Source organism: Pelodiscus sinensis, chromosome 17, assembly GCF_049634645.1.
Source record: "Pelodiscus sinensis isolate JC-2024 chromosome 17, ASM4963464v1, whole genome shotgun sequence".
NCBI lineage: Eukaryota > Metazoa > Chordata > Testudines > Trionychidae > Pelodiscus > Pelodiscus sinensis.
Genome location: NC_134727.1, coordinates 12327137 through 12349877, shown reverse-complemented (window position 1 = coordinate 12349877; position 22741 = coordinate 12327137). Strand labels below are relative to the sequence as shown.

Sequence of the window (22741 nt, the reverse complement as noted above, 5' to 3'; positions counted from 1 at the left end):
GTTGTGCTAATCACACAACTACAGTCTGGGTCACTGACAGAAAAATCAGAAATAGGCAGATTTTCCCCTATAGCCAACCTCCTATTGGCTACTTAGAATCAGATACTGGTCCCTTTGAATTGTTTAATGAGACTGATCTCAGGGACTCTGGTCCAGAGAGTTCCTTTCCCTCCTTCCCCTCTCCTCACACCTGTATGTAAAACTCTATTCTTCTCAACAAGAATATTCTTAACATCACAATATGGCCCCTATCTCATAGTCATTTACTACTAGGCATAATACTTACTGTAAGGCCCAGATTCTACCACCCTTCCATTGAGTAGTATGGAAGGACTTAAGTGGTCCTACTGAAATCTATAGGTCCACTTGCAGGATCTGAGACTGATCTTTCCATGCTCTCTCTCTGTGTATCTAATCACGCTACAGGAGTCTGCAAAAGTATGAACAGTGTATTGATTTTTCAATGGCAGGTTACTCTGTGGGGTTGAGCCCCAGATAAGCATGCTGCACTTTCCTTCCCAATAATTTTGTTTGTTTTAAACAGGCTCTGAACCAGGAAGAGATTGCCCTTTCCAAGCTGTGTCTAGGGCTATTACTAAAGAATAGTATTTCATGAATTCTACAATCTGAAAATTTCTTGATCACTCCCTTTACTATTCCTTGTTTCCCAACATAGCTATAACATGTCCTAGAAAGTAAAAACAACGAGGAGTTCTGTATCACTTTAAAAACTAAGGGTATGTGTGACGGGGCGGGACCCACATACCCCAGGGAAGCGGGCCCACCCCGCACTGACCCCGCAATTGCCCTATTGCTAATGGGGGCAGCGCGGGGCTTGTTAGCGGCGTGCGCGCAGTGTAGTGCAGCGGCGGCTCAGCTGGGTGGCGGGGCGGAGGGAGCCGCAAGGAAACTGCAGGCATGTAGCGGGGGGGGCGGCGGTTGACACCGGTGATGTCAGACGTCCTCGGCGTGGCCAGGGGAGGTTTAAATGGCGCGACAGAGGAGGGATAAAAAAGGGGAGAGAAAGGAGGGGGGGTGGAACGAACCCCCACAGTATGTCTACACAGAAAAGTTATTTTGAAATAACAGCTGTTATTTCAAAATAACTGTACTAGTGTCAACACAAGCCAATCGCTATTTCGAAATTAATTCAAAATAGCAGAGGGCTTATTTCGAACTTGGTAAACCTCATTCCATGAGGAATAGCCCCCTATTTTGAAATTGCTATTTCGAAATAAGCTCTGTGTAGACGCGGAATAGGGGATATTTCAAAATAGGGGTCCTCCAGCCCTTCCCAGGGTACCCTGCTGGCCACTCTGGCCCCAATGAGGAAAACTCCTCTCCTCCCTTCTCCCCAGAGCCCTTAAAGGGGTAGAGTCTGGCCACAGTGTCTGTGCCAGCTCCAGACCTGCCAGCATTCACTGCCCCTGACCCAGTGGCCCCAGCATGAGCCAGCCAGCCAGTGCCAGCCAGCTTCCACCACTTCCTGGGCCCAGTCTTCCAGCTCCCAGGAGCTGGAGAAGGCTGGCGCCTTCCTGGTCCAGTGAGGAGATGATGGACCTGATTGAGGTTTGGGGGCATGCCTCCAACATCCATAATCTCCACACTAGATGGAGGGACGCGGCCATCTACGGCAGGATGGCTGCCAGCCTGGCCATGAAAGGCCACATCCAAACCCAGGAGCAGGTCTGGATGAAAATTAAGGAGCTGTGGCAGGCCTATGCCAGGACCACAGGGGGAAGCTCCCAACCAGGAGCAGACCCAAAGAGCTGCCCCTTTTAATGCCGTGGACCACTTCCTGGGGGGCGGGACGATCTGTGCCCCCCAGGTCGTCATCGACCCTGGGGCAGAGGGCCCTGACCAGAGCATGGAGGAAGAGCAGGAGGAGGGACAGGAGCCCGGAGGGAGTGTGCCACACCACCAGGACCCCCGAGCCGTTCCAGTGGACCTGTCGCCAGTATCATCTGGGGAGGCAACAACATATGAGTGCCATCACTGTCCCCTTATGCGGGGGGAGGGGAGACCAGGGACCACCCGTGTGGGTCTTGCTGACCACAAATCATGCAGCAACCTGTGCATATGTGAGCATATACTGTGCTTCCCCTGGGCACGTGACCCCAGCTGGCTGCCACACAGGGGCCTTGGCCTGTTAGCCACACACATGTGTGAAGAGACATGACATGCCCCTGACCCCAGGGTGGGACACAGCAGGACGCCCTCCCTCCACAAGCCCCCTCTACAAAGATCCAGGGGACATCTCCCCCCACACTATATACACCACAGAGGCATGGGTGCAGTCCTGGGGGAGTTCCAATTCCCAGGGATAGCAGGACATCCCAAACATGGCCTCTGTGCAAGCACATCAGCGCTGATGGTGCGAAGAACTGTCGTCCTCACCTTGCAAAGAGAGGGGCTGGGCTTCACCCACTGTCCCCCCAGGGATAACTGACCACTTCTCTTCTTTCTCCACAGCCGCACCAGCTGCACCTGCAGGGTGCACCACCCCGCCCGGGACATCCTCCTGCAGCCAAGGACTCTGCAGGTCCACCCGTGCAGTGGAGGGGTACCAGCAAGAGCACCTGGGGGCACTGTGAGCCCTGCACCACTCCCTTGACCACTGGGTGCAGGATGACCTGTAGCAGGAGCAGCTTGCCCAGGGCCGTACCATCTGTGAGCACCAGCAGGCCTTGGTGCAGAGCCTCTGCTGCTTCCCCAGCTACCTCTCCTCCTCCCACTCCTTCCCGTCCCGCTTCTTCCTCCACACCCTCCCCACCACCCCGGGGACACTGAGGCCCCTGAACCTGCAGAGCTGGGAGACAGTTGGGCTGGCGAGACCCCCAACCCTGAGCTTCTCCTTCCCCTACCTCCTTTGCCAGCTTCCTCTTCCCAGGTTTCCCCCTCCCCTCTTCCACCCTCCCTCCTCCTCACCTCTCCCACCTTCTTTCCCCAGTCTCGCCTCAGTTTCATTCCCGTCCCCCCCAGTTTTGTTCAATAAAGAGACTTTGTTGTAACGAACACGTCTTTTATTGTAAAGTAGGAAGGGGGGTTAGGGAGGGGTAAGTGGAAGGACGTGAGGGAGAAATGAGACACAAGCCCCCAGTGGGGCACACCAGGGAGACTGTTACTGCCCGCAGAACATGCTGCTAGGCTCGCAGCAACACGTCCAGGAGTAGCACCAGAGAGCCCAGGGGCAGCTCCGGCTCCATGCTGCAGAGTGGTGTGGTGTCCTGAGTGAGGGCAACCAGAGTACACCGAGAAAAAACTGCTTTGCTATCTCTCAGCGAGTTAGGCAAGCAAGCAGGGAAACCTGAGAACTGGCTGTCCGGGGGTACCTTTAAACATAAGCCTCAGATAGCCTCAAGCAGCAGCCATACAAGGTAACTCCTGACCTGATGCCCTGCCAGAACCGGTTCCGGCCGGCCTTAAATAAGATTCAGCATCCAATCAGTGTGGACACGCTATTTCAAAATTACAAAATGCTATTTCGAAATGTATTTTGTGTCTAGACGTGTTATTTCAAAATAAGATATTTCGAAAGAATGCTGTAGTGTAGACATACTGTAACAGATTTATTTGGGGATAAGTTTCATGAGTATAAACCACTTTGCCAGATCATCTGATGTCCCATGCATATGACAAAGTGATTTTATCCACAAAAGTCAAATGCATAAGACATCAGATGATCTGATGAAGTGTTTTCTATCCATGAAAGCTTATCCCCAAATAAATCTGTTAGTCTTTAAGGTGATACTGGACTTCTCGTTGTTTTTGCCAATGCTGACTAACATAGCTACCCTTTTGAGTGTAGAAAGTAAATAATACATAGTGGATGAAATCTGGGCCCCCTTGAAGTCAGTATGCTAATATCTTTATGGCTGACCTAGAACAACATTTCTTCAACTCCTATCGCCTTTTACCCCTTCTCAACTTACACTACATCGATGACATCTTTATGATCTGGACGCATGGCCAAGAAACACTGGAGACATTCCGCAGAGATTTTAACAACCTATACCCCACCATCAATCTCAGCCTGGACCATTCTACACGAGAGATCCATTTCCTGGACACCACAGTACAAATCAGCAATGGAAAATTAGACACCACTCTCTACAGAAAACCCACTGACTCATACAGTTACCTACATGCTTCCAGCTCCCATCCAGAACACACCATACAATCCATCATCTATAGCCATCTGCTCTAATCCCACTGAGAGAGACCAGAAACTTCAGGATTTCTACCAAGCATTTATAAACCTCAACTACCCACCCGGAAAAATAAAAAAGCAAATTGAAATAATCAGACGAATACCTAGAAACCATCTACTTCAAGACAGACCCAAGAAAACCAACAATAGAACACCACTTGTCATCACCTACAGCCCCCAACTTAAACCTGTCCAACACATTATCAATAAACTACAGCCTATACTGGAATAGGATATTAAACTCCAAGAGGCTCTGGGAGACAGACCCATAGTCTCCTATAGACAACCACCTAATCTCAAGATGATTCTTACCAACAACCACAGGACATACCACACTAATACCAACCCTGGTACCTTCCCTTGAAACAAACCCCGTTGCCAGCTTTGTCCACATATTCACTCTGCTGATACCATTATTGGACCTGACCAAGTGAGTTATAAGATCAAGAACACATTCCTGCGCATCCAGAAATATAATTTATGCTATCATGTGCCAAAAGTGTCCGTCTGCTATGTACATTGGACAAACGTCTCAGACACTTCGCCAAAGGGTTAATGCCCACAAAACAGATATTAGACAGGATCACAAAGAAAAAACAGTTTCTTGCCATTTCAACCAGAAAGGACATTGTCTCAACAACTTGATTACCTGCATCCTGCTTCAAAGGCCTTTTAAGACTACACTTGAAAGAGAATCCTTTGAACTGTCATTCATGCTTAAATTCGACACTTTACACCTAAGTTTGAATAAAGACGCTAATTATCTTACCCATTACAAAGATAGCTTCCCCAATTATCACCTCTAATATCATTAGCTCACAGACATTTACCTCCCCTCCCCCCCATCCCCTTTTTTCTGAAATTTGATTTGTCCTTTTTATATGTGTTCATTTTTTTTAATTGTATCCTTTGGTATATATGGTTGTGACAATTTTCTTCCATTATTTGATCTGAGGAAGTGGGTCTGGCCCACGAAAGCTCATCACCTAATAAACCATCTTGTTAGTCTTTAAAGTGCTACATAGTCCTGTTTTTTGTTTCAGCTACACCAGACTAACACGGCTACATTTCTATAACAATTACCAGGTTCCTGTGCATGGAGGTCAGTGCAACATATTTCACCTGGTAACAAAAAGACATAAGATAATCACAATAAAAGTTTAGGAGAAACAATACCACAGTTGTGACAGTTGGATATCTATTTGGACTTTGGTTTACATTTTAGACTTCTCTAATACTTAGATAACTACTTACTACAGTAATGCTTTAGATTCATCCATTTCTATTGTAACTCTTCATAATGTTACCACTCCCTTTGGCCTGCTGAGTAGCAAGAAACAAAAATCTAATAGCCACCTTAATTGTTAGGTTTATTTTAATTACATAAAGCTGATATGTATACCATGTGCTAGAAATTGTAAAAACAAACAAAATAAACCAAAACAGTCCCTGCCTCATGGAATTTACAGTCTAAACAATCCCCTAAAACTCGTTTGTAGGTGCTAAAATAAGGGATTAAAGAAAAAAATACAGAACAGACTACTGCAATTAGTTCTGAATTCCCCATTTCATGGGAAGACCGTGATAACCATCTAATTATTGGTACTTTCGTGCTGAATCCCTAAGACACTAGTAGAATGCCAGGTGTACTGCAGCTCACACAAAAACACTGTGAGGGTATGTTTACACTACAAAGTTAATTTGAACTAACAGCCATTAGTTCAAATTAACTTTAATAGTGGCTATACATGCAAACCGCTATTTCAAAGTTAATTCGAAATAGCAGAGTGCTTAATTCAAACTTGGTAAACCTCATTCTATGAGGAGTAACACCTAGTTCGAACTAAGTAGTTCAAATTAAGTGCTGTGTAGCCACTTAATTCGAACTAGCTGGAGGCTACCCCTTCCCAGGTTCCCCCTGGTGCCCACTCTGGGCCAAACCAGGAAAACTCCTCTCCCCAGCCCTGGGCCCTTAAAGGGGTAGACTCTGGCCAGATGGCACTTGCCAGGAACAGCCCTGCCAGCAGTCTCTGTCCTTAACCCAGTGGCCCCAGGATGAGCCAGGCAGCCAGTGACAGCCAGCCGTCCCCCGCCCAGTCCCCCAGCACCAAGAGGCCAGCCAAGGGCCATAGATGGCACGTGCCCTCCTGGACTAGTGTGGAGGTCATGGACCTCATTGAGGTTTGGGGGCAGGCCCCCAATGTCCATGATCTCAGCACTAGGAGGAGGAATGCAGCCGTCTACAGCTGCATAGTGGCCACCATGGCCCAAAAGGGACACAGGCGCACCCAGGAGCAGGTGCACCTGAAAATCAAAGAGCTGCGGCAGGCATACGCCAGGGCCACCAGGGGTGGCGCCACAGCAGGGGCTGCCACCTGCCTCTACTTTCCCGCCCTCAACCAACTCCTGGGGGGCGGGGTGGTCCATGCCAGCCTGGGAGGCAGTGAGCTGGGACCGGAGGGCCCTGACCCAGGCACCCCGGAGGGGCCACCGCCAGCTGTTCCAGTACCAGAGTCAGCAGGGTTGGCCAGGGAGGCCATACCGGGTAAGTGCTAGCATCATCCACTGCCCAGGGGGGAGGAGGGAAGGGAGACCAGGGACCGCACGTGTGGGCCATGCCTCCCACAGATCACACAGCCACCTATGCACGTGTGAGCACATGCCATGCCACCCTTGGGCAGGTGACTCCAGCTGCGTGACACCCAGGGGCCGTGGCCCAATAGGTACATGCATGTGTGAAGAGACCTGACACGCTCCCGACCCCAGCCGTGCTGGGAGGCAGTTGGCCTGGTGAGACTCCCACCCCTGAGTTTTGAGCTTCTCCTCCCCCTTCTTCCCCTTGCTTCCCCCTTCCAGCTCCCTCCTCCCAGTTTTCCCCCTCCCTTCTTCCACCCTCTCTCCTGCCCTCTCCCGCCTCCTTTCCCCCGTTTCCCCGTAGTTTCATTCCCTCTCCCCAGTTGTGTTCAATAAACCCAGTTAATATTTTTGAAAATATGTGTTTTTTATTTGACATCAGGAAGGGGGGGGGGGTGGGGAAGGGTAAATGGAAGGATGTGAGGGAGGAATGGGGCATGAGCCCCCAGTGAGGAGGACCGGTGTGGCTCTTAGGGCTCCTCTGGGTGGACGCTCTCCCACAGGGCCTCCTGGATCCTGACAGCCCCTCAATGGACCTCCGAGATGGCAGCCTGCAGCAAGTGCAGCCGGGCTGATGGCAACGACCCCACGAGACACACCGGCGTTCCCAGGGACAGGTCTGGTTCCATGTTGCAGAGTGCCGTGGTGTCCCAAGTGAGGGCAAGCAGAGCACTCTGAGACACAAAAGCTTTGCTGTCCCTCAGCGAGATAGACCAGCAAGCAGAGAAACCTGAGAACTGTCTGTCCTAGATGGGTGGTCGGGTCCCTTTGAACACAGCCCTCAGCTAGCCTGAGGCAGCAGCCCCACACACTAAATCCGACCCTGATGCCCTTTTGGCACTGGTTCTGGGCAGCCTTACCTTCGATTCAGGGTCCACTCAATGTGGATGTGCTATTTCGAATTAGAAAAATGCTATTTCAAATTAGTTTTTGTGTCTAGATGTGTTATTTCGAATTAGCTTAATTCGAATTAACTAATTTGAATTAAGTTAATTCGAAATAGCGCTGTAGTGTAGACATACCCTAAGTGCTTCAGCAGCGAGGGTTCCAATAGTTCTTCTTCGGGTAGTGTCCCTGTGGGTACCCCACTGTAGGTGTCGGGCTCGTCCCGGCACCACAGGTCGGAGATTCATTAGCCGTGGTTTAGCTTGACCGCACATGCGCAGCGTCGTCATGTGCCTTTCGCGCCGTTTCTGAGGCTGCGCGCAGTCTGGCTCCCGCCAGATCCTCCTAACCGTTCACGGTCACAGGCGGAATGAACTGCTTCTCTTTACCCTGACTGAAAAAATTTAGAAATTGTTAGTTTATGCTTAGTTTTTAATCATAGTTACTTGTTTTAGACATAGACTCACTTGTTAGTTCTTTAAAAAAATTTAATTACATTTTATTTGCCTAGATATAGTTTTCTCTATAGACTTCTTTGAAGTCTTTCAACTATTATAACTATAGAATCATAGAATCATAGAATAATAGGACTGGAAGGGACCTCAAGAGGTCATCGAGTCCAGCCCCCCACCCTCAAGACAGGACCAAGCTCCGTCTACACCATCCCTGAAAGATGTCTATCCAACCTGTTCTTAAATATCTCCAGAGAGGGAGATTCCACCACCTCCCTTGGCAATTTATTCCAATATTTGACCACCCTGACAGTTAGGAATTTTTTCCTAATGTCCAATCTAAACCTCCCCTGCTGCACTTTAAGCCCATTACTCCTTGTCCTGTCCTCAGAAACCAAGAGGAACAATTTTTCTCCTTCCTCCTTGTGACACCCTTTTAGATATTTGAAAACCGCTATCATGTCCCCCCTTAATCTTCTTTTTTCCAAACTAAACAAGCCCAGTTCATGAAGCCTGGCTTCATAGGTCATGTTCTCTAAACCTTTAATCATTCTTGTCGCACTTCTCTGCACCCTTTCCAATTTCTCCACATCTTTCTTGAAATGTGGCGCCCAGAACTGGACACAGTACTCCAGCTGAGGCCTAACTAGTGCAGAGTAGAGCGGCAGAATGACTTCACGAGTTTTGCTTACAACACACCTGTTGATACAACCTAGAATCATATTTGCTTTTTTTGCAACAGCATCACACTGTTGACTCATATTCAACTTGTGGTCCACTATGACCCCTAGATCCCTTTCCGCCATGCTCCTTCCTAGACAGTCGCTTCCCATCTTGTATGTATGGAACTGATTGTTCCTTCCTAAGTGGAGCACTTTGCATTTCTCTTTATTAAACCTCATCCTGTTTACCTCTGACCATTTCTCTAACTTGCTAAGGTTATTTTGAATTATGTCCCTATCCTCCAAAGAAGTCGCAACCCCACCCAGTTTGGTATCATCTGCAAACTTAATAAGCGTACTCTCTATCCCAATATCTACATCATTGATGAAGATATTGAACAGTACGGGTCCCAAAACAGACCCTTGAGGAACTCCACTTGTTATCCCTTTCCAGCAGGATTTAGAACCGTTAACAACAACTCTCTGACTACGGTTATCCAGCCAATTATGCACCCACCTTATCATGGCCCTATCTAAGTTATATTTGCCTAGTTTATCAATAAGAATATCATGCGAGACCGTATCAAATGCCTTACTAAAATCTAGGTATATGACATCTACCGCTTCTCCCTTATCCACAAGGCTCGTTATCTTATCAAAGAAAGCTATCAGATTAGTTTGGCATGACTTGTTCTTCACAAACCCATGCTGGCTATTCCCTATCACTTTATTACCTTCCAAGTGTTTGCATATGATTTCCTTAATTACCTGCTCCATTATCTTCCCTGGGACAGACGTTAAACTGACTGGTCTGTAGTTTCCTGGGTTGTTCTTATTCCCCTTTTTATAGATGGGCACAATATTTGCCCTTTTCCAGTCTTCTGGAATCTCCCCTGTCTGCCATGATTTTTCAAAGATCATAGCTAAAGGCTCAGATACCTCCTCTATCAGCTCCTTGAGTATCCTGGGATGCATTTCATCAGGACCTGGTGACTTGCTGACATCTAACTTTCCTAAGTGATTTTTAACTTGTTCTTTGTGTATCCTATCTTCTAAACTTACCCTCTCTCTGCTTGTATTCACTATGTTAGGCACACCTCCAGACTTCTCGGTGAAGACCGAAACAAAGAAGTCATTGAGCATCTCCGCCATTTCCAAGTTCCCTGTTACTGCTTCTCCCTCCTCACTAAGCAGTGGGCCTACCCTGTCCTTGGTCTTCCTCTTCCTTTTAATGTATTTATAAAAGGTCTTCTTGTTTCCCTTTATGCCTGTAGCTAGTTTGATCTCATTTTGTGCCTTTGCCTTTCTAATCTTGCCCCTGCATTCCCGTGTTGCTTGCCTATATTCATCCTTTGTTAGTTGTCCTAGTTACCATTTTTTATACGACTCCTTTTTTATTTTGAGATCATGCAAGATCTCGTTGTTAAGCCAAGCTGGTCTTTTGCCATATTTTGTCTTTCCTACACAGCGGAATTGTTTGCTTTTGGGCCCTTAACAACGTCCCTTTGAAATACTTCCAACTCTCCTCAGTTGTTTTTCCCTTCAGTCTTGCTTCCCATGGGACCTTACCTACAAGTTCTCTGAGCTTATCAAAATCTGCCTTCCTGAAATCCATTACCTCAATTGTGCTGGTCTCCCTTCTACCTTTCCTTAAGATCATGAACTCTATTATTTCGTGATCACTGTCCCCTATACTGTCTTCCACTTTCAAGTTCTCAACTAGTTCCTCCCTATTTGTTAAAACCAAATCCAGAACAGCTTCTCCTCTGGTAGCTTTTTCAACTTTCTGAAACAGAAAGTTGTCTCCAATGCAGTCCAGAAACTTATTGGATAGCCTGTGCCTCGCTGTGTTAGTTTCCCAACATATGTCTGGATAGTTGAAGTCCCCCATCACCACCAAATCTTGGGCTTTGGATAGTTTTGTTAATTGTTTAAAAAAGGCCTCATCCACCTCTTCCACCTGGCTAGGTGGCCTGTAGTAGACTCCTAGCATGATATCACCCTCGTTTTTTACCCCTTTTAGCTTAACCCAGAGACTCTCTACACAGCTATCTCCTACGTTCATCTCCACTTCAGTCCAAGTGTGTACATTTTTAATATACAAGGCAACCCCTCCTCCCTTTTTTCCCTGTCTGTCCTTCCTGAGCAAGCCGTACCCTTCCATACCAACATTCCAATCATGCATCCCATCCCACCAGGTTTCTGTAATACCAATGATATCATAGTTGTATTTATTGGTTAGCAATTCCAGTTCTTCCTGCTTATTACCCATACTTCTCGCATTTGTATATAGGCATCTAAGATACTGATTTGATCTTGCCTCCCTGTTGTGCCCTGACCCTCCTTTCTCCTTGCCATTATAGGCCGTAGTCCCCCCCATTTCCAACCCATCTCCCAATCCCGCACATGCAGCACTTACCTGTGGGCTTTGCTCACCTGCCCCCGTCGAACCTAGTTTAAAGCCCTCCTCACAAGGTTAGCCAGTCTGTGTCCAAACAAGGCCTTCCCGCTCCTGGAAAGGTGAACTCCATCTCCGCCAAGCAGCCCTTCCTGGAAGAGCACCCCGTGATCAAGGAAGCCGAATCCCTCCTGGCGACACCATCGTCGCAGCCAGGCATTCACCTCCAGGATGCACCTCTCTCTGCCCGGGCCCCTACCTTTGACAGGAAGGATAGAAGAGAATACCACCTGCGCTCCAAACTCCTTCACCAGTACTCCCAAAGCCCTGTAGTCACACTTGATCCGCTCAGTGTCACACCTGACAGTATCATTTGTGCCCACGTGGATGAGTAGCATGGGGTAGTAGTCAGAGGGCCGGATAATCCTCGACAATGCCTCCATAACATCTCGGATACGGGCCCCTGGCAGACAGCATACCAGCACAACAATAAGCAGCCAGTTTGATGGTATAATCGAAGGACTACAGACCATCCCCCTAATACATCAACCAGAAACTCGGGGGTTATTTCACCATCGCTTACAACCCTTTCAATAAAGGTGTTTTGCCATCACCACCAACAGCTGAGTCTGGGAGCTGATAACATCTGGCTGAACTATACCCCTTCTCTCTCTCTACCACCCATCTCTCCACTGCCCCCGTCCCTTTTCAGAGACCCATCTCACAAGACTCTCCTGATGCAGGAGGCTCTACTTCTTCTCAACATTGGGGCAGTAGAGAGAGTGCCGGAACAATTTCACAGCAGAGGGTTTTACTCCCGCTATTTCCTCACCAAGAAAAAAATCAGGAGGATGGAGACCCAATCTGGATCTCCGACACCTCAATTGGTATCTCAGAAAACACAGATTCAAGATGGTGACACTAGCTTCTATTATCCCAGCCCTGAATGTGGGAGATTGGTTTACGTCCCTCGATTTACAAGACGCGTATTTTCACGTCACAATAGATGTGGCACACAGACGTTTCCTCAGGTTCGCCATAGACAAACATCATTTTCAATACAAAGTCCTCCCTTTCGGCTGCTCCCAGAGTTTTCTCCAAAACTCTATCAGTAGTTTCAGCTTATCTCCATCGCCAAGGCATCATGATATTTCCATATCTGGAGGATTACGTAATCAAAGCACCTACATACCAATAGGCACTACAAGCCATCCACATTACAAGAGACTTATTTGCAGCTCTAGGCCTCATAATCAACATTCAGAAATCCTCGCTCATCACTCAAACATCCCTCAAACTCATTGGGGCACGGTTAGACTTTACAACAGCCAGGGCTTATCTTCCCATGGCCAGATTCAATAAGATACAGGATCTCGTCCACACCATCTCTATCAGCCCAAGAGTCACCATACTTACCTGTTTAAGGCTCATGGGGCATACGGTGGCAACCACTTACGTGGTTCAGGATGCGAGACATCGTCTCAGATGCCTGCAATAATGGATGGCTTCAATCTATCGCCCTGGCAATTAAGATGTCCACAGACTAGTCACAGTGCCTGCTATGGTGAAACACTCCCTGAAATGGTGGACATCCACCACCAGCCAGCTTACAGGACTCCCCGTCCATCATCCGCAACCAGACATCCAAATTACTATGGATGCATCTCTCATGGGATGGGGAGTACACTGCACAGGTAAACATGTACAAGGCCAATGGACCACGGCAGAACCACTCCAGCATATCAACCTGCTGGCATTAAGGGCAGTATTCAATGCCTGCAAAGCATTCTTGCCCAAGATTCGAGGTCATACGGTCCAGGTTCTTACAACACCACCACAGTATATCAACTGCCAAGGCGGAGCCAGGTCGAAGCCCCTTTCTGCAGAAGCCACGCAGTTATGGAACTGGTGCATTCGCCATGGAGTCAGCATCGTTGAAGTCAGAATGTACTTACCAGGCAAGGACAACACTACTGCCGACATTCTCAGCAGACAATTTTTTCCCCAACACAAGTGGGAACTCAATCGACATGTAGCACACTTTCTGTTCCATCGGTGGAGGCATCCCCACATAGACTTATTCGCTACACACATCAATACGAAACGCCCAAAGTACAGCTCCAGAGCAGGACTCGGACTGAACTCCCTAGAGCAATGGTCCCCAACACGTTGTCCACGGGCACCATGGCGCCCGCTGGGGCATTTACGTGCACCCGCCAAGTGCTCAGGGCTGGCCCCGCCCTGGGAGCACGGCGCATGCGCGGTGCTGATCCTGGGCATGCAGCATATGCATGGCACCAGGCCCAGATGCATGGGTGGCCCCACCCCCGGGTGCACGGCGCATGGGGAGCGCCGGCCCCGGGCGCGCAGCGCATGGGCGGCCCCACCTCTGGGCGTGTGGCAAATGGGAAGCGCTGGCCCTGGGCGCACGGCTATGGGGGGGCGTCAGCCCCGGACGCGCGGTGAATGTGCGGCCCCACTCCCGGATGTGCGGTGCATGGGGGGCACCGGCCCCGGACGCGCGGCTATGGGGGTTGCCGGCCTCGGGCGCATGGCTATGCAGGGCGCTGGCCCCGGGCACGCGGCGAATTGGCAGTCCCACCTCCGGACGCACAGCGCATGGGGTCATTGCCCCCGGGCATGCAGCGCATGCGTGGCCCCACTCCCGGGTGCCCGGCAGCTCTAAAAGGTTGGGGACCACTGCCCTAGGGGACACTTTCCTACTGAATTTGGGCCTACTCTATGCTTTTCCCCCAATTCCGCTTCTTCCGAGAGTATTGGAGAAAATAATCACGGACAGGGCCACAGTCATACTCATAGCTCCATACTGGCCAGATAAACATGGTTTCCGCTTCTAATACAAATGTCCCTACGACCACCATAATCACTTACTGGAGAGACCAGACCTCCTGACACAATGCGGGCGAACCATGATACATCCACAAATTGACCGATTACATCTCACAGTGTGGCTCCTAGCTGGTTCCACCAGACAGAGATCATCTGCTTTCAAGATGTAAAGCATGTCTTAATGCACAGTAGGAGCGACTCTATGCGAAAGACTTACCTTTATAAGTGATGGCGATTTCACTCTTGGTGCAATGACAATAGCTTTGACGTTAAGACAGTTCCTATCTATCGTATTTTGGACTATGTGTTGCACCTCTGACTCTCCGGTCTGGCTATACCATCCATAAGAGTCCACCTCTCGGCAATCTCCACCTTCAGGCAACCGATAGAAGGATACTCAGTATTTGCTCACCCCATGACCAAAAAGGTTTTTAAAAGGACTCACAAATTTCTACTCTGGGTGCAGAAGGCCTCCAGCACTCTAGGACTTACAATTAGTCTTGGACACTCTCACATATCTACCATTTGAGCCAATAGCCACCTGTGACTTCTCCATACTTACAATGAAAATCATCTTCCTTCTAGCTATCACCTCAGCGTGATGGGTGGGCGAACTCGTGGCTTTCTCGACTGGCCTGCCTTACTCTCTGTTTACTAATCAAGGAGTGATGCTATGACCACACCCTCATTTCCTACCGAAAGTGAACTCGGAATTTAATATTAACGAACCGATAATACTTCCTACCTTTTATCCCAAACCACATACCTCACCTCATGAAGTTCAACTACATACATCAGATGTTCGGAGAGCCCTGGCCTTTTACCTAGAGAGAACATGACCCTTTCGACAATCACAACACCTTTTACTATGCACAGACGAGTGATCCAAAGACCATCCTTTATCCTCGCAGCATATTTCCAAACTAATTGTGAAATGCATTGCACATTGTTATTAGATACGTAATAAGCTAGTACAGCCTCTCCCCGAGTTACGAACGAGTTACAGACCAAACACTTGGCCATAACTCGATCTGTTCTTAACTCAGACCCCATTGAGTAACATAGCAACCGCGCTGTTCATAAAAGTGGGTCGCATTTGTAACTCGGGGACCACCTTTACAACCATTCCATGGGAGCTTTGGTCGTAAATGCAAACAGTCGTAACTCAACTGTTCACAACTTGGGGACTGGCTGTACCTACCTCGAAACATGCACATTCCACCAGAGCGACAGCCGCAACCACAGCTTTCCTTTGAGGTGTTTCGCTATAAGATATGCGAAGAATGGCAACCTGGTCTTTGGACATGACATTCGCAAAACATTATGCAATTGACGCCATTGTTCAGGACTCAGCACTAGCATTGGCAGTGTTCTCCACAGCGCAGAGGTCCAGACTCCGATCTCTCCACCGTAGGCTAGACAACGGCTCGGTACTCACCTATAGTGGAGCAACCACAGGGACGCTACCCGAAGAAGATGAAGTTACTCAGCTTGTGCAGTAATGACGGTTCTTCGACGTGTGTCCCCCATGGGTGCTCCATGACCCGCCCTTCTCCCCACTTTGGAGTCTTCTCTTATGCTTTTCAGAGTGACCCTATTAGGAGGAACTGGCAGGAGCTGGACTGTGCACAGCCTCAGAAATGGCGTGAAAGGCACGCGATGCCACCGTACATGCGTGGTCCAGCTAAATCACGGCTAATTAATCTCTGACCTGCAGTGCTGGGATGAGCCCGACACCTACAGTGAAGCACCCACAGGGACACACATCTCGAAGAACTGTCATTACTGCACAAGGTAAGTAGCTTCCTCTCACTCAAACACATAGCTAAGGGAAAAGGCTGGCAAGAAAAGAAAAGGTTGAAAATACCCTATGTACAGAGGCTGAATGGTTATAGTTCAAAGTGAGTATTATCAGTAATTATCTGGGTCCCAGGGACAGTCCAATCAAGTGTAGGGCTCTTGAAGTCTAGTGCCTGGGGTCATTGGTGATAAGTAATATGGATCCATGGTGTCTGGACACCTGCAAATTTCAGGACTAGAACTCTTCTCTGTCCCCACGTGCCACCCTTGCATGCTCCCCCTACAGTGTGTCCCCTGGCCTGCCTGTCACCCATGGGTGATTTAAAGGGACCTGAGGGCCATTATCATTGGCACTGGCAGCACTTCAGGGCTAGAGTGGCTTCCAGCTACTCTGTGCAACCCAGAACCCAAACTTCCTCCCAGAGCCTGTATTCCTCCTGCATCCCGGTCCCCTGCCCCAATCCAGAGCCTGCACTCAGCACCCAAACTACCACCTAGAGTCTGCATCTGGATTCTTTGCAACTCTAAGCTAACCTTGGACATGTCTACACTAGGAAATTATTTCAAAATCACTACATTTGAAATAATAACTCTTGACATAACAAAACCAAAATAATATGTCCCCACTACAGGACAGCCTCAAAATTAGTCCAAGGCAGGCTTTGTAATTGTGAATCTGCTACCTTGACTTAAAGCCCCAGAAAACACTGGGGAATAATTTCTTCAAATTACTCTGGGGAGTAGTTTTTTCAAAATAGCAGCAGTAAATTATCTACACTACCACTATTTTGAAATAAGCATTATTCCCCGATGAAGGAAGGAGTACAGATTTTGAAATAACGAGCCCTCTTGGCAGTGCAGGCGCTCTGCTTATTTCAAAATAAGGGGGGTTATTTCCAAATAACTCCTAGTGTAGACCAAAGCCTTGAGGGTAATGTTTCCAACAGAAACGAGCCTCCTTCTGGTTTAGGGGACTTTGCTTTAATTGGACAAGGGCAAGGGAAAGGGAAGTGCAGTGGTGAGAGGGCAAATGAGAAACAGTGCCACTCAGCCAGGAGAAAGAGTCCTGATGGGGCTCGTTAGGCATCTGCTTAGCAGATCCCTCACATCACCAGAGTAATGTCTATACTTACAAAACCTCAAGATAAATAGTCACGTCTTCAACTACTCATAGGTCCTGGAACGAGAGGTGCTGTCGCATGCTGTGGCTTGAAATGGTTTCCGTCATATATGGGGATTACAGTTTGGTTCAATACATCTCAGCACTCTGACTTACACACATTTTTCTAGCATCCCTGAAGTTATATTTGTTATTTGATTCCTGTCTCTTCCTCACCCTGCCACAGGCCTACACCACCTCTTTCCCCTTTATTTAAGCAATGCTACATCATTAATTTACTTTCTATAAAATCCTAAAATGAGTTCAATATATTTGTATTAAGTTACATAAACTCATAAACACAGGGTCCTAAACAAAAAAACAACCACGCATCTTTCTGCATGGAACCTTCACCAGTATTCTCCCTCTTCAGAAATAAATATGCACAGACCAGAGGAGGGAAACAAAAACGTTAGGACTTTTTGGTAGTGTCCTCCTAAGAGATGAACTTTAAAGTAGTTTAATCTTTTCATTCTCAGCACAAATATTGATTGGCCTGCTTTCTGCTAGGCACTGCAGGCTTCAGGGTTTTCACAGGAAGGAGAACTCTCGAAGGAGATACCAAAGCAAGTAAAGTAGGTTATGCTGAGAACACAAAAGAAAAAGAGAAAAGATAGTGTGAATTTCTTGCTCTGGATTCCTGACAGTACGCTATGAGACTAATTTACCTCTTCCTGTCAACTGTTACATATATTACTATTATTGCTCATGGTGTGTGTCCTTTGTCAGGAAAATGCTTATTAAACACAGATAACACACATGGGATGGAAATAGCCATAACTATGTGCTCAAATGCATGGTTTTACTCCTGTTTTAAAAAAGGGAGGAAAAACCCCCTAGACTAAACACCACAGAAATCCTACAGACAAAAAAAAAAAAAAACCAAGTGAACAGTATTAAATACAAAAAGCGAGTAGAATTTTTTCCCCCCATCACTATATATTCCTTGGGTTTAATATTGCTCCAACTGCAGTTAGAACTTCTTCATTGGCCTGTTATTTGACATCTCCTTATAGACATATCCAGGGCTTGACAAACGGCAGTGAGAGCTACTCGCCAGCCCTGCAGCGCGCATGCACACAGCGCCGGTGAATGGGGCGCATGGAGCGACCGGCTGAAATCTACTCACCACGGGCGAGTAGAATCAGCAGTTTATCGAGCCCTGGCACATATCAAAGGAATTGCCCCAATTACTGTAGCATCCAGTAATATTGCTGAAGTGTTTTGGACCATTAGAACACTGATGCACATCTTAAATAAAACACACGCTGAACCCCCTGGAAATGTTGTTACACCTATGCCTTCAGAGAGGATATCTGATTTCACAACTTCCACCTTACTTGAATGTTCCAGTATTTCCATACTCTCTTTCCATTTTAAGAGTATAGATTGACTCAAAACTTTTCTCTGACAGTGGCCAAAGCCCAGTGCTTCAGATGGGGACATAAAATTCAACATTGTAGACCTAAACTCCTTAGTATTAGTAGTATGGAGGAACTTCATAAGGAATTCTGACAGTGCTATTTTGCATTGGCAAATAAGAGTGGAACAAATAATTTCCATAAATGGAATTTTGGTTATTTATGGCCCCATTAGTTAATTAGTGATGTCTATTATTTTATTAAACAAATATTAGAGCTCCAAAATGTTGTAAATTCTTTCAGTATCTTAGGGTACACAATAGTAGTCAAGTATCCTAGGCAAAAGCATTTATAGGGCCATCTGCAATCTACCAGATGTCAATAATCTATTAATAATAATAGAAACAACTTAAAAATTCATGAACTCAAGAGCCAAGAAGTGATTTGCCAATGGATTAATTAAAGCTCAGCCATATGTCTTTAGATACCATCTTAAAAGTTTCTGATGCTGTTATTGCCACGATTTATGGAAGAACTCCAAAGAAGTAGATGTCAAACCTGTACGTGGGCTGAAAAGTACACGAGAACAATCTTTATTCAACTCTTCTGCTGAATTTAGATTGATTTCTCAAAGCAAGAGGAACAACCTGAATGCTGGACCAAGACTGCCATCTACAGTTATAATGACAAATGCCAAAAAGAAGTTCTATGCAGTGTAGATGTAGTTGTGTTGGTCCCAAGATATGAGACAAGGGCATACCAACTCAAAGTGGGACCAGACACTGACAAAATAGATGAGTAACTTACAAACATATTCACTATAGTGATCATCACACCTTTCAAGATCATGGATCTTACTCGTGCCTATGACAACACATGCACTAAATGCAAACCCAATAACAACTAAAATAAAACAATCATTATCCCCTTGAATTATCTTATGCAGGAAAATGATAAAAAACCAAAAACACCGTCATCTGTGTGTGACCACTTTTCACAGGAAAGTCAGATATAGAGTGATTGAACAGTCGTCATCCTCAAAGGAAACCTGCATGTTTTCAAAATATGAACCTGGAAGCTTAAATGTATTACTCTGCTAAACCCTAAAAATCATGGACTGAACAGAGACACTAAAATTATGGCTTAATAGAAGATTTACCCTGTGGTGCTTAGGTTGTTAACTCAAATAAGATTTGTTTTTCTCCATTTAAAGCATTGTTCCATGGATAGGGGATTCAGTATGCAGCAAGAGAGGACAAACCCCAGCCCTCTGTCACCACAGCAGCTTGGGGTCAGGTGAGAAATTCCTGTCCATGGCCACTGCAGTTCAGCGGGCACAGTTAGGGGAGGGGTGCATGTTCCCTGGCTAGAGGACAGAAAGACATCCAAAAAAATCTTCATACAAACAAATTCCCTAAGATATATAGCTGTCCCTTTCTCCACCCTTGCCCCTTGCTGGCCCAATTGGGTTATAGCGGTCCCAATCCCCATCTTTGGCCTCTTGCTGTCCACTCTGCGGTCAGTGTGGAATATAATTGACCCTCCTACCAGACCTTCCCTTTCCATTTTATGAGAAACAGTTAAATTCCAGGCACATCCCATTGTCCTAGCACAGTGGTCCCCAACCTTTTCAGGTTGGCGGGCGCCAGGGGGCATGGCCGTTCGCCCGCCAGGCGCCAGGGGGCGGGGCCCCCCCATAGCCGCGCGCCCGAGGAAGGCGCCCCCTGGCAAGCGCCGCGCGCCCGGGTCCGGCGCTCCCCCCGTAAGCGCCACGGGACCAAGGCCGGGGCCGGGGCACGCGCGGCGCCGCCGGGGCCAAGGCCGGCGCCAGAGCCGGCAAGGACACGCGTGGTGCTCCCGGGGGCGGGGCCAAGGCTGGCGCCGGAGCTGGTAAGGGTACGCGCGGCGCCGCCGGGACCGGCCATGCGCCCGGGGCTGGCACCTGCCAGCCCAGATTGCTCCGCGGGCGCATGTAAAGAGCCTGGCGGGCGCCATGGCGCCCGCGGGCACCGGGTTGGGGACCACGGTCCTAGCACAACAAAACCCTTTTATTGCTTTAAGTTATGATAAAAGGAAACTGCATACCAAATTTGGTGGTCCTAGCTCTTACCATTTAGTTCTTGAACAAGCGGACTCATAGACAGATGGATAGACAAGCAGATGTACAATTCTAAAATATGTAACAGTTACATATGTAACCCATTAACCCCCTCATTTTGTCCCACAGTTGCAGAGTTTTTACTGGGCCTCTACCTTGAATGGTCCCTTACTATACGACCGACCTATCTATGCTAAACAATCTGTTCCACCTTGCCTTTTGCTTGAAGCTGAGAGTCTTTCCCAGATCTGAAAGAGTTTTGCGTGGCTCAAAAGATTGTCTTTCCCATCAAACAGAATTTGGTCCAATAAAAGATTATCTCACACACATTGTTTCTCTCTCAGGGTATGTCTACACTACAGAGGTTTTTTTTTTTTTAAATGGCAGTTTTTCTGATAAAACCTCACATCCACACTGCAATTGCATTCTTTCAACAACAACAACAACAAAAAACCAGAGGGGGTTCTTTCTACAAGGACCTTTTCCAAAGAATACTTTTTGGAAATGGTGTGTGTGGAGGGGGAAGAGGGAGTTCTTTCGATTGAAGAGGAAAAAGGAAAAAGCACAGATGCCTGGTGGCCACTCTGCCCATAGTAATCACAGCTTACATGTGAGATAGCGTCCACAGTGAATGGATGCTATCTTTTGAAAAAGCAGATCGCTTTTTCAATGCATTTTGGCAGTGTGGACACTCTCTTTCAGAAGAAGTTTTTTTGGAAGATCTCTTCCAGAAAAGCTTCTTCCGAAAGAAGCCTGCAGTCTAGACATACCATTAGGAGAAGTTAAAAGGTTACTGGCTGTGATTTTTGGAAAGGGAGTTGGCATGATATACCTTGACTTTAGCAAAGCTTTTGATATGGTCTCCCACAATATTCTTGCCAGTAAGTTAAAGAAGTATGGATTGGATAAATAGACTGTAAGGTGAATAGAAAGCTGGCTAGATCGTCAGGTTCAATGGGTAGTGATCAATGGCCCAATGTCTGGATGGAAGTTGGTATCAAGCAGAGTGCCCGAATGGTCAGCTCCGGGGCCAGTTTTGTTCAAGATCTTTATGAGAGGATGAGAAGATGGACTGCACCCTCAGCAAGTTTGCCAATGACACTACGGGTACATCTACATTGCAACACTATTTCAAAATAACTAGTGCTATTCTGAAATAACTTAATCCACATCTACACAGCAGGCAGTTATTTCAAAATAGTGTCAAAATACTGTCAAGCTGGAGGACTTCTTACTCCGACTCTTGTAACCCACATTGTATGAAGAATAAGGGAAGTCAGAGGAAGAGTGCTCTATTTCGAAATAAGTGCTGTGTAGACACTCCCTATTTTGAAATAAGCTATTTGAAAATAGGATACGCATTTGACGGTAGCTCAATTTGCATAGCTTATTTTGAGTTTAAGCCCTGCAGTGTAGACACACCTAAGATAGGGGGAGAGGCAGATATGCTGGAGGGTAGGGATAGGATCCAGAGGAACCTGAACAAATTGGAGGATTGTGCCAAAAAAAATCTAATGAGGTTCAATAAGAACAAGTAAAGAGTCCTGCACTTGGGAAGGAAGAATCCCAAGAATTGCTATAGGCTGGGGACCTACTGGCTATTCAGCAGAAAAGGACCTGGGGATTACAGTGGATGAGAAGATGGATATGAGTCAACAGTGTGCCCTTGTAGCCAAGAAGGCTAAGACTAATGGCATATTAGAGTGCATTAAGAGGAGCATTGCCAGCAGATCTAGAGAAGTGATAATTCCCCTTTATTTGGTACTGGTGAGGCCACATCCGGAGTACTGCGTCCAATTCTAAACCCCTCCAGAAGAAAAGATGTGGACACATTGGAGAAAGTTCAATGGAAGGCAACAAAAATGATTAGGGAGCTGGAGCATATGACTTCTGAGGAGAGGCTGAGAGATTTAGGCTTATTTAGTCTACAGAAGAGCAGAGTGAGGGGAGATTTGATAGCAGGCTTCAACTATGTGAAGGGGGCATCCAAAGAGGATGGAAAGAGGCTGTTTGTTCTCCTTGGTGAGAGGTGACAAAATGAAGAGTAATGGTCTCAAGTTTCTGTGGGGGGGGGAGACCTAGGTTGGATATTAGGAAAAACTTTTTTGCTAGGAGGGTGGTGAAGCACTGGAATGGGTTACCTAGGGAGGGGGTGGAATCTACATTCCTAGAGGTTTTTAAGACCCGCTTTGACCAAGCCCTGGCTGAGATGATTTAGTTGGTCCTGTTTTT

The 22741-nt window shown here is 47.2% G+C and overlaps 1 long non-coding RNA gene across 1 annotated transcript in view; it reads right to left on the bottom strand.

Annotated features, from left to right (window-relative positions):
• Nucleotides 1-2938: 2938 nt before the first annotated feature.
• The window catches only part of LOC142818704 (uncharacterized), a 31801-nt gene continuing 11998 nt past the window's right edge, over nucleotides 2939-22741 (bottom strand). The window contains exons 2-3 of the long non-coding RNA XR_012896301.1: nucleotides 11263-11500; nucleotides 2939-8123 (exon numbers count right to left, since the gene is read on the bottom strand). This is a non-coding gene — a long non-coding RNA (uncharacterized LOC142818704). The remainder of the gene's footprint in view (nucleotides 8124-11262; nucleotides 11501-22741) is intronic.